General features: G+C 34.7%; 1 pseudogene; it reads left to right on the top strand.

Moving 5' to 3' along the window:
• The first annotated feature begins 3,169 nt into the window (after positions 1 to 3,169).
• LOC149556739 (serine/threonine-protein kinase Aurora-1-like) overlaps positions 3,170 to 27,900 on the top strand; it is a 93,545-nt pseudogene continuing 68,814 nt past the window's right edge.

Here is a 27,900-nt window from a genome sequence, read left to right as displayed (position 1 = left end):
ATCAAGAGAAAATGGAAAGGTCAAGCATATGCTCTTGAGAAATAGACAGATAAAGCAATCAAGCAATGATAGAATATTCCTACCCCCTTAGGATCAAAATTGAAATGAGGTATAGGGGATAAAAAAATGATCAAGAGATGATCAAATTGAGATAAAAGAAGGTCCATGATGACAAATAATCAATTAGAACCCAAGAGTGACTATGAGGAAGTGATAGAATGCCATAATTTAAGTAGAGTTGACCAAGAAGGATAAGGTATCAAAAATAGGTCAAATCAAGTAGATAGATGATATAGAAGTGAAATGAAGTGAGTTGAGTTAAGTAAGAAGTGCAAAAATGATGAAGACATGAAGAAATGATGATGCCCCAACAATTATTTGAAGCTTAGACTTCAAAAGGTAAGTTAACTGCATAGAAGAAGGTAGCATTTTAAAATGTGTTTTTGACTGTCAAGATGAACTCAAATTTTGATTTAAATCCTAAAAATAGATTCAAGACATCAAAATTAGTCAGGTATGCAATCTTCATAGAATTCCAAAAAGTTTGCAAAATGGTTCAAAATTGGGTCAAAGGACTATAAAAGGGGTCCAAGGGTCATTTTCAACTCATTTTGTCTTTTGTAATTTTGAGAGTCTTTTAGTGGTTTGAGAGAGATAGTGATGGCTTAGGTAGGTATTCTGACCAATCAACACTGATTCAAGCTCAACTAGTTGCATAATTGACCTCCATAGAATGGTGCCCCAGTAAGTAATCAAAAGTTTGAGCTTTTTTTGTCATTTATTGCATAATTTGGCACATTTTTATGCATTTTTTAATGAGCCTTATATGAAATATCATGTGATACTTTAAAAGTGTTGCACACCTATTATGCCAAGTATCACACAATTTTGTATTACATGGGTATTAGAAATTGTGTCACATCAGGGGTACCCAACAATCACACAATACTATGCGAATTATCACATGACACAAAAGTGTCACACACACATTATGAGAAGTATCACATGACACATTATCAACAAAAAGTATCACACCACTATTGTAAAAAGTATTGCATAGTTTATTCTTGAGCATTTTTGTAAGGAAACTCAGGTGTGGAAACAGCTTCCTACACTAATCTCATAAGGAAAGTATGATGCAAATCCTATTAAAATCTTCTACACTTACAGATTCATTATCATGTAAACAACAATATTGTAGCCAAACATGCATACAGAAAATAGACAGAGAAAGGAACACATAACACAAGGATTTGCCAGTGGGGAAAAACCTTTCAGTAAAACAACCCCACTCCTTCAGAACCTGCACAATGTATTATCTTCAACACGAGGTTACAATACACTTGCAATTCAAGTTCAACATCAACAACAGAAGACTCCAGTAGCTACTTGCAGTACCAATAATACACCTTTTTCGTATCGCATCTCTTCGCAACCCTAAAAATGCTTATAACATGCGCTTCACTTTAGGGCTACTCCCAAAAGGTAAACCGTATTAGGGTTTTACCATTCTCCAAGAAAATAGGAACCCCAAAAAATTTTTCGAGGTGATGCCCCGAACCCCATTATTGGGGTAGAGTGTATAGTACTCAAATATCTTTGTTGCCACATGTCTTCACCTATCATTGAATCTTCCTAACATAGCTCTTACGTGTCATAAGAATCCATCATAACCATTTTATTCATGATCTCCTTACACACAATTCAAGATGTTGACACATCAACATTATTTGCAAGAAATACATTTTACAAAACAAATAATAAGAATAGGAATTATACAAGGTTGAGACACCTTATTCCTAACAATTTTCACATGTTTAGAAGCAGAATTTGATCATGTTACTTTGGATTTCTTAATTGCTTAGATGTTTAGAGATTTATTTGATCCATTATGATGTATATTGATGCTCTTTTGCTTCTTGATTTGGTTATGCAATTGGTTTTTATGGATTTTTTATCAGAGCTCCCAAGATGGTGGGGTTGCAAGTTGGGCAACATCTAGATGTTGATGACATGATAATATTAGAGACCATGGGCTTTGGTTGATTGTTGCATATGCCCCATATCTAGGTGAACCATGACCTATTCATAGCTTTGGTTGAAAGGCGAGACAACGAGCATAACACCTTTCATTTGCCCACTAGTGAGGCCACTATCAGTCTTGAGGATGTGTCTCACACCCTTTGTGTACCTTGCCACATAGATCTAATATGTATGACAGAAGTATGTTTAAGCTTGTGTCTTTGGTTTATGATGACTATTGACATGAGAATTTGTGTCACGGGTGTATTATGATCAGACCATGATGTAGGGGAGGATAGTCATGCGAGAGTTATTTGAGGATGTCACCATCCTAGACTGCCATCTCAGTTGGGAGCAATTAATAGATGAGTATGGGGATCAATATCCCATAGCTTGCATTATATGTTCATTAGTAGCCCAAGCCCTAATCACAAATAGGAGCCAAAAGGGCTAGGGTTAGTTAGTAGCATATCTGATTGGGCAACCTCAAAAGATGGCATAGGGACCAATGATCCTTGCTAATATGTACCATAAGCTCCATGATATTGTATATTAGGATGGGAGGACATGGGCTTGCAACACATTTTGGCTTAGGTTTGGGCATGGGAGCATATAGTAGTAGTGCAACTACAGGTACAACCTCGAGAGTGGAGGCATCCTTACATCTATAGACATATTGGTTTTATCCCTTAGATTCACAATGGGGATTTGACCTACTATAGGAGACTCTTTGATGAGTTGTCATCATTTGTGTGGAGGTTGTATAAGCAATGTTTGAGGTGGTCTAATTCCTGGGAGCTAGAGTACATTTTCTAAAATACATCACTCATGGGTAGGCACTAAAAGATTATGGAGTGGTTTTTCATTAGTCGAGAGTGGAGACAGTTTGGGTGCCATTAGGAAGTATCTATAGAGACTACCACATATGCCTACTTTAGGGGTGAGGAGGATAAGGGATGGTTATTTATGTTGAATTACCAAGTCATCTTGAGGGATATTATAGCTCTGTAGTGGGAGACATTGGAGTACTGTCCTAATGTTGTAGATGCAGGAGTGGAGTTGGCCTATCTTCAGGAGATAAAGAGACACTTTTTTCACTAGTTTACCATACTAGATTCATTACTATTGGAAGGAGGATAGAGAGGGGATGGTGGAGGCAGTGGTGGTAGAGGAGTTAGACAAATGGAGGTGGGGAGTAGCTCTAGGGGAGTTGCAGGTAGGTAGACACGATCACGGAGTCAGTCTGTGAGGGAGGAGGAGGAGATGTTGATTAGGCATAAAAGGGTGGAGAGGATAGATCCTAGGGGTGAGCATCCTATGGGAGGAGATGAGAAGGATCCAAGAGATGCTTGGATTCAAAAACTAGAGGCATAGCTACAATAGATGTGAGTTTCCATTACTATGTAGGATCAACAACTCATTAATGAGCATGCACACGATGATGAGTTTTGGTGGGAGAGGGATGTAGCTAGGCAAGAGGCAGAGCATCATGGCACATGGGTGGCTTGCTATTATATCACATATAGGGGTGTGGTATTTCCAATCCAGAGGCTTCTTGATTATTCAAAGTGGGTAGGGAGATCATAGGGTGCTGTACAACTACCAAATAGCAGACATGTGCCTCCACCATGACCACCACTAGCCTAGGAGGGTGGAAGTCAGTCCTAGAGCTAGTACTAGGTCTAGGATGTGGTTCTTGTGACACATTTTGATGTATATATGTATTTTGAGACACTTGTACATATTTTGGATCTCACATGTACAAGTACTCTTGATTGATTTTGATATATATATATATATATATATATATATATATATATATATATATATATATATATATATATATATGAGATATTGGATTCAATTGAATTTCATTGGGTTTATATTTCCTTGTGATTTTTCTCATGTGTCTTGATGCTCATACTCTTGTTTATGTGCTCATGTTTATATGTTCATGGATGTATCTCTCTTGTAGATGTTTTAACTTTCATTTTTATGATGAAGACTGATGTTTTTAAAATGTGATACTTGGATAGATTAGATGTGATGATGAGATTAAGCCCTTATGATAAAAGGTATAGAAGAAGCAAGATAGTGGATGTGATCAACAAGTAACGAAAGCCATGATTAAGAGGAAGGATGAGAAGAAATGAATGCAATTAGCTCATGTATTTGTGAAAGGTAAAGGGAGAGCTCTCTCCATATGCAAAATGAAAGACTGAGCTAGAATGATCTTACAATGCAAATTAATATGCAAAGTGGCTTACTTGCTAGAGACACAAATTTTAGACTCTAATTTCATCATTGAGAAATATTAGGGACATTAAAAGATCATACATTGCTCACTAGTATAACCAGGAGGATATGAATATGATCTATATTGGATAGGTATGAGGGAATCAACCTAAGAATCTAAGACATGTTAGTCAAGATGACTAATTCAGTTCGATTCCCTAAGTTTATTATAGCAAGATTACACTTGTATCAAGACACACGTGCCATGATAACCCTCGAGTGTGGTCTTGCAAAAATAGACAAGGATGATACAATGTAGGTCCAAAGTGTTAAGTAGGATAGGAGTAAATTCTTATAGTAATTTAGATTGACAAAGAATACCCACAAGTAGAAAACAAGTAAAACATGCCCAATGCCCCCAATCTTCTAGTCCATGACATCCTTGAAAGACTATTAGGGAGGGAACACTCAACAAAGAAATCATCATAGACAACATGCAAAAAAAATAAAGTTCATCATATCTCAACAAGTTTAATGTTAAGTGCATATGTGTAAGTCACATGGCCATTTCCTTAGGACTTAAATTTTCTAGTAGCATCCTAGACCATAGCTAAGGTATCAGAAAAGTGTTGATAAACAATCGATGTCAAGGGGGGAAAGTGTTCAAAAATAATGTTTTAGATGAGTTTCCAAAGAAACACTAACACACAAGATGACCCTAATAAGCTAAGAAGTTGTGCCCCCTAGACAAACAAGAGTCAATTCCAAGCTAGGAAATGTATTGTGAATAAGTGTGAGGTGAGACTGATAGACATAGGTGCAAGGGTCTCAAGTACGCTTGTTCCCAGGTTTTCACCACTTTGCATATTTTTTCATGAATTTTTGTAAATTTTTTGTATTTTTTGATGATACATCAATGCGCCTATTGCTAGGTTTTCACTAAGATGATAATTTTTTAGGATATTTTCTAATTTTTAGAATTTTTTCAACATCATATATTATTTTTTTGGATTTTTCAAGATCATAAGGTATGTACAAATAGTTGAGCCATAAAAGCCTTAAGCATAGAACTTCTTCAGATGTGGGATATTGATAGGCTCGGGGAGTTGTCCCCCCTTAGGTGTAGAGAGTTGATAGGCCATGGATCCGAATGTTGCCGTGATGATGTAATGACCCAACTAGTTAGGCTCAAATTTTCCCTTATATTCCTTGATTTGTTGGTTCTTAAGGTTTTCTAAGAGAATGGGTTCACCCACTTGTAACTCATGAGGATTGACTTTTTTATTATAGCTAGTGGACATCCTCTTCTGATAAGCCCTCATGTGATCAAAAGCAGCCCTTAGGCGCTCATCTAAGGTTTCTAGCTCATGGATCATCATAGCTCTATGGCCCTCATCAATAATTAAACCATGTAGAGAGACTTTCAAAGAGGAAATCTTGAATTCTAGATGGAGGATAGATTTAGAACCATAGACCAATGAAAAGGGTGTAGCCCTTGTAGGAGTGTGTATAGTAGTTCTGTAAGTCAATAATGCTAGATTGATTTGCAGATGCCAGTCCCTTCTTGATTTGTGAAATTTTCTATGCAATATTTTCAATAGTATTTTATTTGAGGCCTCAAATTGGCCATTCCTTTTAGGGTAGTAGATAGAGGACCAATGTTACTTAATCTTGAATTTCTCACATAATTGCCCAAGGTCCTTATTTTTGAATTACCCTCCATTATCAGTGATGATAGAGGATGTAATACTATAGTGCAAGATGATATGATTGAGTATGAATAGGGAAACATGTTTTCCTATAGTAGCATATAATGGAACAAATTCAACCCATTTCATGAAGTACTTGGTCACTATGATGATAAACTTATGTCCACTAGATGAGCTTGGGTGAATCTTACCAACCACATCAAAGGGCCATTGTTGAAAAGGCTAGTATTGACAGAAGGAATAAATTCATGTGCAAGATCATGAATCAAGTTTTTGCATAATTGTTAGTTCTTAAATCATTTGGCATACTAGATAGCATTAGCCTACATAGTCAGCAAATAGTAACCTGCCCTAAGAAATTTTTGAGCAAGTGCAAGGCCATTAGAGTGTGATCCACTTATGTCATTGTGGAATTCAGCTAATGCCTTTTTAGACTCTTTTATTTCTAGGCACCTAAGAAGTGTTATGTCTAGACTATTCCTATACAAGTCACTAGAGGCAAGGGTTTAATGTGAGGCATTGCAAATGAGTTGGCATTTTTCATTGCATGTGAGATTTTTAGGAATAACTTAGTCACACAGGTAGGAAAAGATGGTAGAATAGCAAGAGAAGTTGTGGCTGATAACAATGTAAATTATGTGGTTGTCAGAAGAGTCATAGGCAGGGAATCATTGTTCTTCCACCAAGAACTCAAAGAGAGACTCGTGTTCTTGTAATTTTAATACAAATGCTAAAGTGGCCACAACATATGCAACCTTTTTTTTAGTCATAGGAATTTGTTGGAATGCTACAAAGGTGAAATAATTCCTTAGGACATGAATCAAATTCTTATAAGGTACTAACTTGTCATTCTTAGTTTGGTACTCATTTCTGACTTGATTAATGACAAGTTGGGAGTCTCCATAGATATGAAATTCTATGATTCTCCATTCAAGAGATAGATTAATCCCATTAGTCAAAGCCTCATACTCAACTATGTTGTTAGTGCATGGAAATAATAATGTGTAAGACTTTGGGATTGTGTAGTCATGAGGTGTGACAAACAATTTCCCAATATCAGCTTTGTTTAGAGTATGTGAGCCATCAAAGAACATCTTCCATGTCCTCTTGGTCACATACATAATAGAGGCATCTAGAAAATCAATTTTCATGGGAACATTATCTATAACTGGGAATTCAACCAATTGATCAACAATTTTTTGTCCTTTAATAGCTTTACATTCAACATACTAAATGTCAAATTATGAAAGAATCATCATCCATTTGGAAAGTCGATTTGTAAGTGCAACTTTACTTAAGAGGTATTTTAAAGGATCTATCTTTGCAACTAGCTACGTGGTATGTGCAAGCATGTAATGTTTGAGTTTTTGGGATGCAAACAATACTACTAGGCAAGCCTTTTCAATATTGTTATAGTTAAACTCATAGGCCACTAAGGTGCAAATGATATAATAAATGACTCTTTCTTTCACATTTTCATCTTGTTGTGCCAATAAAGCTCCTAGTGAATTTGATGTAGCAGAGATATAGAGAAATATTTTTTCCTTGAATCAGAGGCATGCAAATAGGAGGCTTTGCTAGATATTCCTTGATTTAATCCAAGATTTTCTCACATTATTTGTTCCAAATACTAGCAATAGCCTTATGTAGATTCTTATTGAAAGGTTGCCACATATCAACAAGTTGAGAGATAAATCTTTGGATCAACTAAAAGCCTCCTTGCAGACTCCTTAGTTGACTAATTTTTCTAGGAGGTGGCATGTCCATGATAGCTTGTACCTTTTTGGGATCTACCTCTATGCTCTTAGCCAATTGATGTACCCTAGAAACTTTCCCAATGTGACGCCAAAAGCACATTTCTTTGGATTGAGCCTAAGTTGAAATTATTCCATATGGCCCACTATCAAACTCAGGTCTAACAAGTGAGTGCTTCTTTGTTTAGATTTTTCCAGAGTGTCATCAACATAATCTTCCATGTTTTTGTGCATCATATCATGAAAGATAATGGTCATGGATTTTTGGTAGATAGAACCAACATTTTAAAGCCCAAATGACATTACATTCTAGTAGAAGGTTCCCCATGCACAAGTAAAAGCTATTTTCTCTTGGTCTTTTGGAGCTATCTTGATTTGGTTATGCCTCGAGAGACCATACATTAGGGAGTACATTTCATAACCCACACTAATGTCCACTATCATGTCAATGCTAGGTAGTAGAAAGTCATCCTTTTGTGCATGCTTTATTTAGATCCCTAAAATTAGTGCATACATGGATGCATTTGTCATTTTTTGAAATGGACATAATATTGGAGATCCATTTCACATAATCGATAGATCACATGAAGTTGGCACTTAATCGTTTTTCAAGCTTAGCTTTAACTAACAATGCCACATGAGGGTGCATTTTCCTTAGTTTTTGTTTGACTTTTTTGAATCCAAGAGCTATGAAGAGATGGTGCATTATGAGTTATGTATCTAGACTAGGAATATCAACATAAGTCCATGTACAATTGATTTTCTTTTCCTTAAATAACTCTGTAAATTGTTCCTTCTCTTCTACTAATAGGGATTGGGCCACATGTATTATCTTAGGAGACGCCTTAGAACCTAGATTGATTTAGTGTGTTGGTTCTATCAAAACTGATGACTTGTTTCTAAAATATCTTGGGAGACTACCAAGCACCTCATCCTTAGGTGCCTCAAAGAGGTTTTCACCCTTGGATACGTCTTTATTTTTACTATTTTTGGGTTTAGATACTACCACAAAGTGATTTTTTCCATCTGAACACTTGTTTTTCACTTTTCTCTTTATTTGATGATTGAGGTACTTGATACCTTTTTTTGTCATATTAGTCACTAGTTTTTCGGTGGAAGACACCATGGGTTCAATAATGTTTAGATAGCAGGTGATCTCATAGTCATTTTGGAAGGATGGTGGATTTGGTCTTTGATGTTGAATAGATCAATCTATGAGATTGAGGTATATGAGTGAGAGGGAGGTGGAAGCATCATTATTATTGACATGAAAGGAATAATCTCTAGCGATGAGTGAAGTTGAGGCTATGGAGAAAGCTCCAAAGGAATCTAAATCAAGAGGAGGCCTAGAGAGATTAGCTTGATCCATGAAAGAAAATTGTGAGCCAAACTCATCAAGCCCTGCACTAGACTCATCAACTACATTGGTTTGGGTGACATAGGAATGTATGACATCCACTCCTAATTCACACAAGACATTTGAAAGAGATTCCCTTTCATAGTCACTAGAATCTATACTCTAATTTTGGGCTAGTAGATGAGCAATATTTTCTCTTATTCTACCTCTGTTAGAATCTTCACTATTAGATTCATCAGATTCATGTGGTCTATGTGTAGAGGCTTCAACATCATTATTGGTAGTCATTGGTTCTTCTCCCCAAAGAAGGAAAGTAGAGGGCATGTAGTCTTCTTCTTGTGTGATGGGGGTAGCAAAGGGTTGATCATCATCTTTTGATTCACTAATCACAAGGGCCTTTCTATTGAGCCTTGGAAAGTCATCATCTACCCCAAAGCCTACAACAATAATATCCTTTCTTTTTTGTCCCTTAATGTGACTTAGGGGTTCCACAAGAGCCTTTTTGTCACCATTTAGGGATCCTTGAGCATGATAGCCCATGTTTTTCAAAAACCTACGACATTTTCTATATCATTTGGGAGAACTAGGAATGGTAATAGTAACTTCCTCAACAACCTCTTTTTTTCTATAGATCCATTCCCTTATAGCTTTGTCTTCCTTCTCTTCTTCTAAAGGGATGGATGGCTGGATTCATTTTCTTAGAAAGTTTCCCATAAGATCATGAAGAAATCAACAATGCAACAATAAAAACTAAAGTTTACTCTCCCATACCAATGCTCATCTTTTTTAGTTTCTATTTTCATTCTTTAAGGGATGGTTTGATCTCACAAGAAGAGTGATTGTGTGGTACTAGCATTTTTACAACAATAAGCATGTTAATGGACATGGAGTCGTCTTGCGGAATGACAATCTTTGTGCCATTGAAGGAGAATTTTATGCATTGATGGTATGTCTATGTCACAACTTGCATGTCATGGATCCATGGTCTTCCAAACAAAACGTTGTATGCAAGTGGGATGTCTAGGACTTGAAAGACCACATCCTTCTCTATAGGACCCACATAAATAAGTAGCACAAATAGGTCTTCAAAAGATAGTTCAACATCATGATATGCCTTGATAATGATTTTTCATCTAGGATCAATGGAAAATTTAGACATTCCAAGTTTTTGGATTACATTTAAAGAAATAATGTTTAGCCTAGAACCATTGTCTATTAGGACTCGACACACTTGAGTGCGAAAGATTTGGACTTCAATATGGAGGGCTAGATTGCATGGATGACTAAGGGGCTTTTCATATTCTTTGGAAAAAGTGAGATAATGAGGTGAGGGGATGTGATTGACCATAGCTTAGAACTTCCCAGTGTCAACATTTGTGGGAACATTGGCTATTTCTAAAGCCTTTTCAAGGATTTCCTTACGCAAAGGAGACAACTCTAGCCACTCAAAGATAGAAATATGAGCGGGGGTTCATTGTAACTGACTAACAAGGTCGTAACTACATATGGCCAACACAACTACCTATTTGGAGGAAGAGGTTTCTTGGGATCATTTTCTACTTTGCGGAAAACCTTAGATTTCCCTCGAATGACATCATTTAGCATCTCACCATGCAAAAAGGAAGATTCTTCTAAATCAAGAGTCACTCTAGGCTTAGTGTCTTTATAGTTTTGCTAAGAGTTGTGTGTTTTTGAGACTACTTTAGGCTTTTCATCATTAGTATCATAATTTTGTTCCCTATCAAATTTAGGACCCAACATGTTGATGATATTTTTGATGTTGGTGTAAGTATAGTTGATCTTAGCATCATGATTTTTCTTATTGAATTGAGATGACTCCCTTTTTTGTACTCAGGTAGGGGTTGTTTAAAGGATTTGTGATCATAATTCTTGAATATGCCATTTGTAACAACCTTACCTCCATCAATGAGGTCCTGGATAAAATCCTTAAGCTTGTAACAATTATCAATGTTGTGTTTGTTACTCCTATGATAGTTAAAAATGTAATCATCTCTCCACCAAGCAGGTTTGATGGGTGGGTCATAGGATCAAGAATTATCAGGTAGTGTGATAAGATTATTATCAAGAAAGGTCTTTAGGACTGCCTCATATGATTATCTTTTGTCTTAGGAGAATCTCAACTCCATCATAGACTATGTATTTGTTCTTGTTCCAAGGTTTTCTTTTATCCTTGCCATTTCTATTGCTATTCTTCTCTTTATTGAGCATGATGTCACCCGTCTTGATGGAAACATCCTCAATGTGGTAAGCACTCTCAACCATGTCATTGAAGGATGTGAATAATTGTTTTCTAAGGTCATAATATAGCTTAGGTACAAGTGTGTTGATAAAGATGTTATTTTCTTAGTTTTAGGAATCTACCAAGGGCCCCTTAAGTGTAAGGATCTCCAATTTTAGAGGTATGTGGCAAAGGGCTCATCTTATTTTTGTTTGATATTGCACAAGTCTAGTGTAGTGATAGAATTTTGAATATTGTAAGAATATTTCTGGATGAACCATTGTGCAATCTCATCAAACAAATTGGAGGGGGTGATAATTTAGTGAACCATTCCATAGCTTGTCCCCTCAAGCTTCTGGGAAATAATATCACAAGGTAAGTGTCTTCATGCTAAGAGAATAGAAGGGTCATACATGATCATGGGGATCACCATTTCCATCATATTTTGGAAAGCTATATATCCCTAGGAAATGGAAAAATGTAGATAATCTATTGAATGGTAGAGCACATATAGATTCAACAATAGAAGTCTTGGGTTGTTCTTTGGCTACTTATAATTGATTAAGTTGGTTTTTGAGCTCTTATAAATCTTTCCTCAAGGTTTCAAAATTAGTGGGTTCTCTCTTTTGGATGATCCTTTGGACATCATAGTCAAGGGGGAGTTTCCATCCACTAGATGTTATATTTGGAAATATTGGTTATCATTTTGTTATTAGGATTTTAGCATCAACCTTTGAGCAACTTCATCTTGTTGGAATCACATAATATCCTTACTAAAGATTTCATCATTAACCTCACTTTGTTGATGTGAGGGTTTAGGTGGCGATGAACATGCTTCTGTGTGTATTCTTGGAGATCTAGGTGGCATATTGTTTCCATCATTGTCACCAACATGGTTTCACTTGAAAGGATTACTGTAATAACCATGTGCATGTCTATTCTCAAAGTTATGTGCATGAGCATTAGTCTTGGATTAATGATAAGACCTCTCCCTAATAGCCATGCATATAGCCTCTTGTGGTCTTTCTCTTTCTAAGTGTGCTTGCTCTTCTTTTTGTGTAAAGAGTTTCTCTAAGTGGTGATTCCTCTCTTCAAGATGCATGGTGAGAGAAATATTTTCTATGAGCCCTAGGAGTGTCAAAGGGAGTATTGAAGAAGTTCTCAAAGCTATAGAGTGGATTATTCCAAGTGTTAGCCTCTTATTGTTTGTCAAGGGTGTTCTTCCTTATAGATTTTCCCATGAAGATGCCTAGTTGGAGTTGTCATTTGTTCAAAATGTGAATGAGAGACAACTTCCTTGATGGACTTAGAGCTTAGTCACAACTGACATGTAAGGATATGTCTTTTTTTAATGAGATCAGATAAATGATTTTTGGATTTATAGTTTTTATTGTCAAAACAATCACTTTTCAAAAATAAAATAAGCAAGTGTCTTGTCAAGAGTTCTCAAGAACTTACAACACTTTCAACTTGAACCAAGAAGTTGAGCAAGAACCTCGATAGCAAGTAGCTAGAATAGTAAGGTAACTAGATTTTGACAAGAGATCATTAGTGACATTTTAGCTCATATTTGAAAAACTAGATCCATCCTTTCAACTTAGAACAACACCGAACATGAAGATTTTGAACTAGAATTGGGTAGGAAAAAGCGACGACACCCCTAAATTAGCTATGACACAATTCTAACTCAATTTTTCAAGCAATGGAGGTTATATGATATTTCTCAATAAGCTAGGAGATATCAAATTAGCAAAAATTATTATATGAAAATCCTTCCAATAACTAGGTGATACTTTCTCAATGTGCAATAGTTTCCAAAGAGCAGTGTGATAGATCTTATAACTAGGGTGAGATAGAGTTTATACTGGCAAGTGGTACTTTTTAAGGTGTGATCTATCACATGATATTTCTTAAGAGGCCGTGTGATAAAGGACTAGTGAACTCTGTAAAATGAAACTTAATTCCTAAAATAGCTATATTTCAGTGCAATTTTTTAGGTATTTTAGACCAAAACACAATAGTGACAAAATATAGCTTTAGTTTATAGCAACAAACACCATGGTTTGAAAATAGTAGGGGAAGTGAACATGTCTCAAGTAGTTGAAAAAGGCACAAAGTAACCTTTTCAACACAAGAAATTGGGATATAAAAAGAAAAATCCTATGATTGTTAATGTCATGTTTGATGTTTGAGAATTTTTATGCAATTTTTGTCACATTCAAAAACGTATTCCAAGAAGAACTACTTAAGGTCACAACTCATTACTCAACACCTTGGCCCATGTTTGATGCCTCTTTTCCTCACACAAAGTGGTTTCCCATAGTAGATATTTTCTTTTTCATGGGGGTTCCATTGGCATAACCAAAGGGACACAAATGGTGAGTGTAAAATCTTGGGGTGATCTAGGAAGTCTACTAGGATCAATCTTTGCACCAAGATGTTGAGTGGACAAATAAGGTAGCTTCTATTCCTATGGTGTTTATAAAGGGTCGTGTTCACAACACTCCTCTTGCATCTATGAATAGGACACCCTACCTTGTATTAGGTAAAGGACCTTATGGCTATAAGAGTACCTTAATCATTCTTTCTTAGTATTTTCCTCATGGTCTCAATCCCACAATTACTTATACTAAGTGAAGATAAGTTCTATGCCCCCAAAAGCTTTGGCATTTTTTAAGGGTTTTGTGATTAGAGTGGGTAAGGTTAGTTGGGTTAGCATGATAATCCTATTTTAAAAATTTAAAAATTATAGAACAACAAGCAAAGATACAAGATAAAAAAGTAAATAGAGAGGCAAAACCAAGATATTCTGCACCATAGTGGGCACCAAAAATGTGCACTAAGAAAGTGCACTCGTCTAAACCATTATATCCAAGGAATTTCATGGATTGGAAAGCTTGAATTGTGGCTTAGATCTCCCTACTCATGGAGTGCAAAGGAATGCAAACAAGCATAAATATAGCTCTCAACTTAGCCTTACAGATGCAACCCTTTCTAGTAAACCATGAAATGGGAGATTCTTTAGACAAGAGTAAGAGTGCTAGTGTCAAAGAACTCTCAAAGGATGCAATGTAAATACTACTATACTAGGATGAAGTGGAAGAATGAAACTAAGCTAAGAATACAAAAGTGTTACAACCATACTAATTAAACTAAGTGAGTTATACTATTGCAAAAAGAAAAAATAAGCTAATGCAAATGAAGATAAAGTAGTACGAGGATGCAAGAATGAGATGAGAGAGAATAGAAATTCTCCAAAAAATGCTCCAAGAAAACCTATAAGTAAACTTGCAACTAAACAATACCTCAAAATCATGATCCTTAGATGAGGAGAGAGCTCTTCCTTTAAAAGATGTATAGACAATTGATGTCAAGATCAAGAAGTCAATAATCAAGGGTGGGGGTTGACTTTTGACATGATCCATTTGCACATTTGTCTCCTCCAATAGAAATGAGTTGACTTTTCATATAAGAAAAAGTCTTTTCTTTTAATTTGTAAATAGGAAAATGACTTTATGTGTTCACATTAGAGTGGGTTGGAAGAATGAGATCTTTTATTCAATTAAAAGGGGAAATGTTCTTTTAATTAAATATGGACTTAGGATATTATAGTCAAAGCATAGGTTAAAATCAAATAAATTGATTTTTAGAGATTTGGTCTAGGCAAATAATTAAATAATTTAGCCAAAATGCTGAGAAGGGGGCTAATAGTCTAAGTGACCATTTTTAGGTGATTACACTAGGAATTTGATAGCCCAAAAAAATGCAATCACAATCCTCATCTTAGAAGGCTAAACTGAGGAAGACATTGGTGACTTTGGTCACTGATGCCAATACTATACACATGGTGATGAAAATTGTTGAACCTCATAAGGGAGGGAAAATAGAAGAGCTAGACCAAGGAGACTTCCAAGTAAGGACACATGACATGAGACCACCATTGCACAATACCATGCTCAATGTGTTGAAGTAATCTATTTTAAAGATTAAGGATGGATTGGAGGAGATAATACAGTTAAAGGAAACTTTGAAGGCCTCAGATAAGGAGTGTATTGAATATATCAGAGCAATGCTCAAGCCTTCAACTATTGTGCTAGAAGATAGTGCAAGCACATTTGGTCCTACTATGGAGGAGAATAAGAACTTGTTGATAAAACTACAACATGAGAGGCATTATGGTCAAATTGGATGCACATGGATAGAGGATTTAAAGACCTAAGGTCCTCCTCTAATCGAGAACCTGGGTAATTTAATTTTGGATTTGGATAATTTGAGAGAGGTCATATCTACTCACCAAGCCTTGATGAAAATGGAGTCATAAAAGTTAATAGAATAATTGGCACTGCTCAAAGAGGTGATAAAAATGAATAGTGATGTTTGCATCAGTCTTGGCATCCTTAGAATTGATACATAATCACCACTTCATCAGAAGCAATCAATGGAGTTTACAAAGGAGAGATTGGAAAAGTCTGAGCAAGAGTTGAAGAGTGTATATGAAGATGTGAAGAAGATGATTGAAAGGTCTACATGTACGTCAAGGATTTTCACATGAATTCATATGTGACTATGAAAAAATAATTGGTAGATATTGAGTGAATGAAATAAAAGTTCCTAGAATTCATAGAGGAATTGATCAACCCTATCAATTTGCAAGATTCTAAGGTCCCTGAGCTCATTTCTATTCAGAAGCATTACAAATTCTTCTGATGATTCTTTTTTGTCTAAATTTTTCCAAATTTCTATCTCTCTTTCATTCTCTCCATTGTAGAAATTTTTGATAATTCTCATTGCACGTGTTTTGCAACAGATGTCTACCACTTAATCCTAGTTTTGGGCTATGCCATCTTACTTGCTATGATACGTAATGATGAAATGTAAATGACCAAATCTCTAAGAGGGCCTATAAATGTAACTTTCAAACATGAATAAAGAATCAACAAAATTTTGGTGTGAGTTTTATTTTGTAGCTGTAACTACTAGGTTTTCTTTTATTTTTTATCATTCATTTTAGTTTTAGGTTAGTTGTGCTTGGAATTGAAATACTATTGTATGTGAAGTTATTGGCATTTCTCTGATCTAGGTATTAGTGTAGTGTTAACATTGTAAGAAAATTGTACATTTCCTTTCTTGTGTAATCTTACTCTTTTCCTTGGCTACATTACATTTCATAGTTACTTACATGTTCAATTTTTTAGTTGGGAGTGAGTTGGTTTAATGAGAAACTGATTATCTTAGTGGCAATCCATGAATTGTTGCAATTTGACATGGTGAGCTTTGTATAACTATTTCATTGAGTCATACTTTATTTTCTTTTTGCTATTGCATTTAGATAGTATAGGTTTGCATTGTGTACTTTGGAATGTGGAAGTGAGTGAACTGGGAGATTGTTGTTGGGCTATCTTTACTTGTTAGAGAGCCACTTTGGTTCATGATTTCTCAATTATCACTATGCACTTCTTGCATCCTAGTAGCTATAGTTGTAGGAGTAGGGGTAGAGTAGAAGTTAGAGGTAGTATTAAAAAGCTGAAAGTGGCTTGTAGTGTCCACTAGTGGCAGGTGTTACAAGTTGTCAAATCTTATCATTTCTACCTAGATTTCTTGTGGCTACAAGTAATCTAGTTATTGTCTCTATCACTCTTTGGTGAAGAGCATACCTTCAAACCCCTTATCTACTAAAGACAATGCTTACTGCAAATCTTTGCACTAAAGGGAACTATACCTTTCAATTTAGAGGGCAGTAATATAACACATACACTGGTCCATCTATTGGTCACAACCTTTGTTCCTCCATACATTGGTCATTTCAAGAGTCAAGGTATAAATCAAACCTAGGAGGGATAAATATTCAACCAAAAGATCTCAACACATTATCTCTTCCTTTCTAGGGGTTTTATCTGAATTGTCCTACCAATCTTAGTTATGTCCTAGCTTACATGATTGTTGTCTGTAGCACTCAAATATCTCTACTTATCCTCATCCTTTAACTATTTAATTAATTATGCTAGGGTTATATTAAGGTAATTTCTTGCTTTAACATTAGTATAAGTATATGTGACATCCTCCCTATGAACTTCCACTTTCCTCACTCTTAACAAGTTGAAGAATTATTTTTCTTTTAGTTTGAGAATGGAGGTGACTTGCATAATAATGTTATAAAATATGAGTCTTCATAGAGACCTAGTACAATATCTAGACTTCCCATTGAAAACATCACCATTCTCAAATTTCCAAATATTCCAAAGCAATATAGAGGAAATAATTGACCAAACGATGTTGCAAAATTTGTTGCCACTCTAAATAGATCCATAAATAAGATGTTCAAGAAGGAATTTATTGTTCAAGATCAAGCCAAACATACACCAAACCTCTATGGAAAATATGAAATCAAATAATACATGATGGACAAAATCACAACATCTCCAAATAGAGAAAATATTCAGCACACCATTAGGCTTCTTGAAGGTTAGTTTATGAAGGAAGAGACACCATTAAAAATAAGCAATCTTGGGTCCAATGGTCTTATGCCATAGGTTAGACAAATATTTTCTCTAGGACCAATGATCTAAATTAAGATTATATATACTATTAAGGTGGTGTAAGATGTCAAGTTTATGATTGGGTAGGGAGTAGATATAGTTAGCTTTGACCAAATTTAAGGGAGAGTTATCATGTCACTTAAGGAGAGCAAAGTGGTCATGTTAAGATTATGTGTGTTGTACACATTGCATAATATTGTTTATATTGTGTTATTTTATTTTATTATGTAATGTTGCACATAGGAGCACCTAGATAGACATGCAATATGAAGCGATTTCAATGGAACATTCTTCATGAGTTGTATTATAACATTGTGATAATATTTGATATAATTATTTAATATTGGGAAAAATAAATGAAAAAACTGATGTTAAATGTGGTTCATATGGGTTTAGTAGAATATATTTAGTGTAATATCACTTAGTGGTTTTGTGGTAGCCCAACTCTATAAAAGAAACCATAAGGGTAGTTATTTATGCAAGACAAAGCAAGACAAGGAAAGACATGTTAGCCAAGGGTGCATTTGTGGAGGTTGGAAGCATGACATATGATGTGTAGAGTCATGCTTTTTCACATGGATTTCTTGGTTGTGGCTATGGCTTTGAAGGCTTCCATGGTTGTATTACAATGGTGTTTTGTTGAATAACACATGGTGATGGGTACTTTTGGAGGATGAGTTTTTCCCCTCAATGAGGACTTTCCAAGGTATATCTAGTGTCACATTTTATGAGTATGTTATATTTTCTTTTGCATGTGAATTTTAAGTGTTTAGCTATTTTAGATCTATTATGGATGTGGAAATGGTGATATGTTTGGTTGCAAGTTTCCTTACAAGTGGTATCAAAGATTTTATTTTGTTATTGTAACCCTTGATCAAATCCATCATAATGCATGAAAGAATAAAAGAAAGAAAGATATATGGATTTTGTAGGTTTTTTATTGCAAACCTATGAGTTTTGAGTTTGTTGTTATGATGGGTTGTTGAAAGATCTTGGGTATGTGAAATTGTTCATTAGTAGAGTTTTTGGAATCTTTCATTTTGATGAGGGTTTTAGAGGGGAGCTTGCAAAAATGACCTACTCGGAAAAAAATAGACCTTGTCATTCAATCTGGGTTAACCTTTCCATAATATTCGATAAATAAGTTTCACTAGTTTGGCCATGTTGAGAGAAAATGCAAAGCTTTTTTAGTTGCAGGCTATGGCAGCCATCAAATTTAATCTTGACAATTTTTTCATCAATAAAATTAGAAAAAATGGCTTAGATGAGAAAATAGATTGTCTTTTTTAAATGGCCATAACTTTCACCCAAGATATTGAATTTTGAACTTCTTATATTCATTGGAAATATAATTTAGAGAACTAAAATTTGGTGTAGGTTTGATTTCTATGATTTTAATATTTTATCATGTTTCATTACCATAAAATTGAGATGTTATTTATTTTTACCATAATTTGGGTATACATAGTCACATTTTAGACTTTAAATAGTCAATAGAAAGCTCTACACATTGGTTCATATTTGGTGTGCACATTTAAAATAGTTTATTAGGTGATATATTGATCTAAATTTCTTATGATTTATATTGACTATGTTGACATTGTGAGTTTATGACATTGCATATTTTGGAGATTTAGATTGCAATGTCATTATAGACTTAGTTTATATCTAAGATTGATCTTATGATGACATGGTTATGAGTGTTTGATTTGGATATGTATGATGACTTGTTGGGTCTACAAGTTGTGTAGTTTTGTAAGCAGTCTATACTTATAGGTTGCATCTATAGCTTGTTAATGGATTATCTTTGCCCATTGATCTTTTAGTATTAGTGCTTATTCAGATCAATGGCTTGGATTTGGGTTTTCTATGCCCTTAGTCATATGATTTGATGATTTATCTTCATGTGAAGGGGATGGAATATTTTTACTAGTACAATCATAATGGAGGATTAAGGTTGAATATTTTATGCTAATAGGTTGGACACTTTGAGAATTAGTTTCTTGGTTCATGAATGTGATCATGGTGCCATGGATTTGGCTTGACATGATTGAATATACATGTACTTCATTGATTTTTATTGGTTTGGATTTTTGATTTAGTTATGGCAGTATATATTCTTAGTTGATGATCATTGTTATTTGGTTTCTTTTGAAGAGTTCAATGTTTTTACTTTTATTTTCTTGATAGTTTGATGCCTTCATTGATTATTTGGTTAGATGATGGCTTTACATCATGGTTTCATGGATAGCTTGGATACAAATTTTAGTGGGAGCTTGTGATAGTGATGACATGATGATACACGATTGGTTCCTAGTTTGGTATGGAGATCTTGGTTTCACTTGTATTAACACTTTGGTTGTGTGTGTAGACTTGGAGAATCTTCATGTAGGAGATGGATGTTATGATGTCATGGGTGTCTTGATACCATAGTTGAGTGAGATTAATTGACATTGATATATTTATTGAGTGTTTGTAGATGTTGGACAATGTCTTAGATCATATTGTTGCAGAAACATCTTTGAAATTTATATGGTGCACTTGTTGGTGATGGTTATCTTCATGGTGTATGGAGATGGTTGCATTTTGAACACTACCAAGGTTCTTGGTAAAGGTATGGTTTATGCTTTCATTTGACATTATTATCCTTGGCGTTAGGGTAGTTTTATTATTATGTCATGGTATACTCTTGATACAATTTTAGAGTTTTGACATGCTATGGTATGTTCATATGGAACATGCTATCTCTTTGGTTGTGATGGTTTAGATCATATTTTCATGTTGATTTTCTTGAGGCCATGGTTGGAACTTTCACATTGATATTAGTTTAGTTTCTTGGCATTTAGTACTTTGATCATTTTCTAAATAATTCATTATATTTTCATATTTCATTTGGAGTTGGCATGGATAAATTGATTACAAGTTCTCATGGGTACTTAGAGATAGTGGTGATGCTAATTTATCTTATGATTAGAGATATATTTTTTGGGATGGTTTATAGTTTCAATAGGAATTTTGAGGGGCATTCACCTGATAAGGGGTTGAGAGGAGATTATTATTAGATTAGTCTTGGTTGGAGACTTGGATATCTTGATGAGAATTCTCATTCCCCACTTTTGGTCTACTTAGTGGTTTACTAGTTGAGAGGTATATCCCATTATTTCTCTCAAGTGCATTATGTCTATGTTTTTCTTTTATTGATAGATCTTGAGATATGGTAGATGGGCTAATTCTAGAAGGTTCATTTGAGAGATGATTTAGCATTTATTATCTTCATGTTCATATGTTTTTGTCGTGTTGGTTGAGTTTGTGAGATCCATTTTTTATTGGGCATATTCCTTGGATTAGGAATGGTTATTCCTTGATTTAGGAATGGTTATGAGTCTAATCTTCTTGTGAGAGGCTTACCCCCATGATTAGTTATATGGTATGGTTTGGGTGTCATTGGGACTTCTTAGTTTGGGTTTTATGGAGGAGATCTTACTTGATACAATTTAAATCTAGGTGTGCATAGAAGGACACAATACATTTTATGATTTATATGGTTTCTCTTTGGTCTTGGTTATCTTCTTGGTTGTTCGATTTCACTTACATTGTATTTGGGATTGGTTGGAGCTTTTGATCACTAGTTTTTGTTCATGTATTTCATATGAGAAATGACATCTTTATTCCTTTATCTCTTTCCTTTTTTGGTTGTGGAGAACTTGGGACAGTGTTGGAGACTTGTTATGAGATTTATTCTTGTGGATTACTGGTTTTTGTGTTGTGGTTGTCCTTGATACTACATAGATTCATATTTTACATTAACTTTTGTGGTGGGAGCTTCTTGGTGTATTTGTAGAATATATTTTACTTTAGGCTTGTGATTCTAGGTTACATATTGGATATGTTTATGTTGTGAGATTCACTTGGTATACCTTTAGAGGTATGAATAATTGGATGGCTTAGCACTTGTTGTAAGTTCTATTTGTAGCTACTAATTTTGATAGCTATGGATTCATGTGATTACCATTTGATAAAGTATTTTTCTTGGCATTTTAGTTGGTGCAAGATTTTATGATTCATATGTGATAGGTTGGGTAGCTTTCTCTTTGGATGACTTTTGTATGTTTGGTGGTAGTAGCATAGTATGAGGTGATTCATTTATGTAGTTACAGATTTACCTTATGCAGTGTATACAACAAGTGAGAGATTGTTGAGATTATGAATGTTGCACACATTACATAATATTGTATTATTTTATTTAATTATGTAATGTTGTACATTGGAGAACCTAGATGGATGTGTAAAATGAAGAGACTCCCATAGAATGTTCTTGATGATTGGTATTGTAACATTGTGATGATATTTGATGTAATTATTTAATTTTGGAGAAAATAAATCAAATGTCCAATATTAAATGTAGGTCAATAGGGGTTTGGTAGCACATGGTTTACATAATAAAACTTGGTGGTTTTGTGGGAGCTTTCCTCTATATAAGAGACCATAATGGTAGTTGTTGATGCAAGATAGAGAAAGACAAGGCAAGACATAATAGCCAAGGGAGCATTTGTGGAGTTTGGAAGCATGACATGGGATGTGTCGATTTTGTTTATTCATATAAATTTCTAAGTTAGGGCTATGGCTTTAAAGGCTTCAATGGTTATATTGCAATGATATTTTGTTGAATAATACATGGTGATGGATTTTTTTGGAGGTTGGGGTTTTTATCTTAATGGAGTTTTCCTAGGGTATATCTTGTGTTGCATTTTATGGGTACATTGTCATTTCTTTTGCATGTGTATTCTATGTTTTTATTTATTTTAGATGTTTTATGGTTTATGTTGAAATGGTGATATGTTTGGTTACAAGGTTCCTTACAAGTTAGAGGGGTACAACATGCTTTAAGAAGATTAAGGTAAGAGAAGACATCCATCAAAGCAGTACATGTCCTCCACTAAGTACAAGGAATATTAAACTTCATAGTCAACTCCTTCCATTCAACAATAAAACTATTTTAAATAGCATCTTGGATACAAATAATAACTTTCAAGGCCTAGTCTATAACATTAAATCCTTGAAATAAGGAAAGGGGTTTATTAGAAAATGAGAGGTTCTACCAAATTGAGCATACTCCACAAATCTTAATGTTTTTACCAACTAGCTCACTTCCCATTACAAAGTGTTGCATAGCCCTCTAGACCTTCCAGATGGAATTGAAAACATTTTAACCTTCAACTCTAATAGAGTTAGCAAATCATTAATGGGAATACCAGACTAAGTTCTTGCTTGAGAGGGAATTTCACTGCTATGTCTAATCAAAACCTTCTAGAGTTCATCCCCTTGGGTAGATTTGGAAATCCATTAAAGATCTTGAAAATTACTTCAAATCTTCAAATCTTATAATCCTAGTTCCCCCAAATCTTTTCTCCTCATGTACCAATCCCAAAAAACTATATGACTTTTCTTAGTACCTTTCCTGTCAAACTAAAGATAATATCTGATAATCTTTGTAATATAATTAAATTTTCCATGGTTAAAAAAAGAGAGATTAATATATAAAGAAATATGTAAGAATATTCTAACAAAATTGAATTCTTCTATCTAGTGAAAGATAACAGTTAATTCCATTCACACATTTCTTTTCAACCTTAGCTTTAACTCGTTCCAAAAATTCTCCAATATTTGGATTAACAAAAACAGGTATACCAAGACATCTAATTACATGATTGGGACCTCCCTAGATAATGGAGAATTTATTACACTAACTTGGGGGGGCCTCCTCCTAACCCAAAAGAATAGAATTATCCAGGAAACCTTGTTGCTTCAGGTAGCATAGAAAAGATCAAGTTTTCCCATGAGATAGGACATATTACTTTCATTCAAAAAAAAAATTGTAGTTGTGTCATAAACACATTTTTTATTAGAGAAGTCCTCAATATTGGAGATAATAGTGCCAAAAGAGGTCAAGAGTAAGATGACACCCTTGTCTAATAGTTCTAGTCAATTAAAAGTATTATGATCTTGAACTATTGATTTCAATTGAGGCCAAAACTCCATTCATCAAGGTAGACACCTTATAAGAACATGACAAGAAGCCTAGTCCTTCTAGCATGATAATGATAAAATTTCATTCAATTATATTATACACATTGTCATAATCAATCAAAAGCATTCCTACTTGTTTCCTTGAAGCTTTTGCCCAATCTAGGGCTTCCCAACAAGTAATGAGGTTCTCAAGAGTATATCTTCCCTTGACAAATCTTGTCTAAGAGGGGTTAATACTGTTAGTTAGAATGTTATCAATTTTGATGGCCAATATTTTTGCAAGGATCTTGTAAGAAAAATTCAATAGGGTGACAAGTCTCCAATTCTTAATCAATATTCTATCACCATCTTTTAGAATTAGTTTAATAAGACTTGAATTGATATTACATCCCACACATTCATTCTAAAATGCTTCTTCATAGATTGAAGGAGCTCTTCCCCAATCAACGAGATATTATCCTTGTAAAAGCTTAGAGGTAGTCCATCTGGCCCAAGAACCTTATCATTACTCATACTCATATAATACTCTTGATTTCTTCAAAAAAAATAATTTTTTCTAGGGAACCAACATCCTCCTTAGAGACTTTATTTGGTATAATCTTCCTGACTTTATTCCTAGTTTTCTCCATATAATGATTAAGTTCTTTATAAGTAAATAAATTTTTATAATATAGGGAAATAGATGAGAGGATATTCTCTTGAGATTTAAAAGTGACACATTCTTCACATAGATAGTTAATCCTACCCATTTATTCTTTGTATTAAGAACTTGAAAGAATAATTTGGAGCCCCAATCTCTTAACTCGATCTAGTCAACTCTATCTCTAATACTGACCCCTTGGATATTATTATTTTGAATATTATAGAGTCCATTCCTAGTCTAAGATAGGATGTCAAAAACATCAAGATCAAAAGGGTTTCATTGAACCTCTTCTTTTTCTATGCATGACGAGTTTACTAACTAAACTTCCACCCTTCTAGAGTCCTTAGCTCTCATCTTACAAATGGTTTTAAAAATTGCCTGACAAGATGAAATATTTTGAGTACATCTATTGATAACATTTTTTATGAGTGACAACCTTGAAATTAAACACATTTATAATATTGATTTTTGCCAAAATGTCCTTATCATTCAATAATGAGACATTCACTGAAAATCCATCTCCATTTTAGTCTCTTGATTGGGTTTATTAATTGGGAAGATGATGGTCAAAATAGGGTGATGATCAAGAAAGGAGAAGGGGATAGCCTTCGCACTCCACCATCTAGTTCTTTCACACAAATAAAGAACTCTTTGTTCATATAGAATATGTCTAATCTATAGTAATTCCCTTTATCCCCCCTTTGAAGAATTGATCAAGTGTACCACATTTCTTTATGTTCATTCTTGATTCCTTCTAGAGGGTCAAAAATATTAATATTACTAATTAATCATCCTCTGCTAGAAAAAATTTTCATTACCTTTCCACTCAAATTAGATCCTATAGTTTTATCTTGTGGCCTCTCAATCATATTTAAGTTCCTAGAGATAATCCAAGGGATGTTATTAAGATTGCAAATCCATTTTTAGAGCTTAATTAAAGGACATGAGCAATACAAATCCACAAATATGGAAGTATACCTTCATGTAAAAACTTGTCACAGAGAAGAAAACGACAAGAAGAGGCAATGGTTTTCTCTAAAAATATGAAAATTGTATTCTTAGAAATGAAAAAGATGTGAGATAATTACAAACGATCTATCCTTATAGAAGGAGATTGAAACCTGAAAAGGGTAACCTAAAAGGTAAATGCTATTTATTAATTACTAATTAATTATTAAATGTGAATACACAAGTGCATAAAGTGAAATCTTAAGAAGTGAGTAAAGCACATTTAAAAAATGAAATGAAATTAAAGATTTACTCTAACACCCCCCCTTAAGATGAGAGACAATGCAACTACAAATGATGCAAAAAGAGCAAGGAAACTACAATGCAATGGTAAAATAAAACTTAGGTCCTGAAAACAAGGCTTGATGAGGTACACAATCACAATCAAATCTCTATGAAATGAAGAAATAGAGAAAACCTAGTGGGAAAAACTCTACTCCAAAAAGAGATAGAAAAATGATGCACAAATGAAATATCTTAAGATAATATCTCAAGACCACAAGTCCAATGAAAGCCTCCATGATAGAAGCTTGAGATTCCATAGCCACCCCAAAATGGAAGAAGTCCTGTGTTGACAAAAATACCAATGTGGCTCCAATATGAATGAAATAAAGGCAGTAGAGAAGGATGATAAAACCCACATATGTAAGGTGCAGTTGGAAGTCCTAACTGATGCTCAAAGGAGAAAGCATGAGAATTTTGAAATGGAATCTCCAATGGAGGTGGGATAATAGGTGTGCTGAATTTGTCATCTAAGGGGAGATGTGTGTCCTCTAATATATCCTCAACAAATGTAGTAGGTGGCTTGATGACTGGAGCTACAATAGTAGGTAATGCTGAAGAGTAATCCTATGCAAGAGATGGAATCTAAACATGAGGTGGAGGTGTAGAAGTCACAACATTGATATCAAGAACAACATATAAGTTCAAGCAACCTAACTTCACCTTAGTGGACTCTCATGAAAAGAGAGAATGAGTCTCTGATAGTGGAGATGATGGACCTATTATGGTGTCCACAACACATCCCCTATTCCTCACAAGGAATGGGGACCCACTACTTTTTTCAACTCCTAGACTCACAATTTGAGAGTTGGGAACAAATTGTTAGAGTTAAAAGTGTTAGAGTCGTCAAAAATTGAAAACACAAAAGAAATTAGAAAATTAAAAAATACAATTTTTTTTTAAATAAATAAAATGATCATAATAATAATGCATATAACCCTACTCGGTGCTGGGGTTATAAAACCCCATACTTATCTTCAAACACTCAAACTTTTTTAACATTTTCATTGCGGTGTTAGTCAGTGCATAAGGTAATCAGCACTCATGGCACTAACCACACTTGCACCAGTAGCGCTAGCACCCATGGTGCCAACACCCGGTGCTCATGGCGCTCCCACTTGCAGCCTCCAAAACTGCCACCCTGGTGCTTCGTGCCATCCATTCTTCACATGCGACATGGTCACCAAAACTATCACCATGGCACTTCACACCCTCCACTCTTCACATGTGGCACAACTACCAGGACCACTACTATGGTGCTTCGTGCCCTCCCATTGTGCTTACATGATGATGCTTCATAGTGAGTGGTGCCATAAACAAAACCCATGGTGCTAAAAAAAAAAAAATCAAAGCACTCATGACACAACAAAAAGGAAGCACCTGCAACACCATAAACAAAGCCCACGATGCAAAAATAGACACACACAGTGCCAAAGAACAACAAGCACCCATGGTAGCACTTCGTGCCCGTGCACCACTTGCTTGGATGAGCCACTTGAAAACCTAGCCACAAGCACCTTCCAAAAACCCCACATACATTTTTTTTTTTTTTTTTGTTTATTTAATTTAAATTTCAATAATAATAATAATAATAATAATAAAATAAGTGAAAATAAATAAAATGCCCAAATGGGGTGCTTTTTTTTTCTCTTTACATCTATTTTAATTCATAGTTTTTACATTTTATCCTTGGACTAATAATGTTTCTTTTCTTTTCTCATAATGTACAGGTAATCAAATGGTGTCCACATCTAGAGTAACACACAAACCTGTCATGTTCAAGTTCTAAGGTGTACCTTTGAAGTCAAGATTCCATGATGACCATGAAGAAATTAGAGATATCGACCTAGGTCACACAGACTTAGGAGAATTCTTGAGAATTTGCAATAAGTTAATAGAGAGGTCAGCCATGATGTCCGCATTGATTCATTCTAGATTGGTGAACGCAGTGTCACATCCTATGTTAGTAAGATCAACAGAACTAATCATGGCCCTATCACAACACTTTATTCCTAAAGAGAGGGTAGTCAAAAGCATCACTAGAGAAGTGATGTTGGATCTATGACCTGACAACATTGAGAAGGTCTT

The sequence above is a fragment of the Cupressus sempervirens genome, chromosome 5, assembly GCF_028749045.1.
Source record: "Cupressus sempervirens isolate cs-2001-9-10 chromosome 5, ASM2874904v1, whole genome shotgun sequence".
NCBI lineage: Eukaryota > Viridiplantae > Streptophyta > Pinopsida > Cupressales > Cupressaceae > Cupressus > Cupressus sempervirens.
This window is presented reverse-complemented; position numbering and strand designations above follow the sequence as displayed.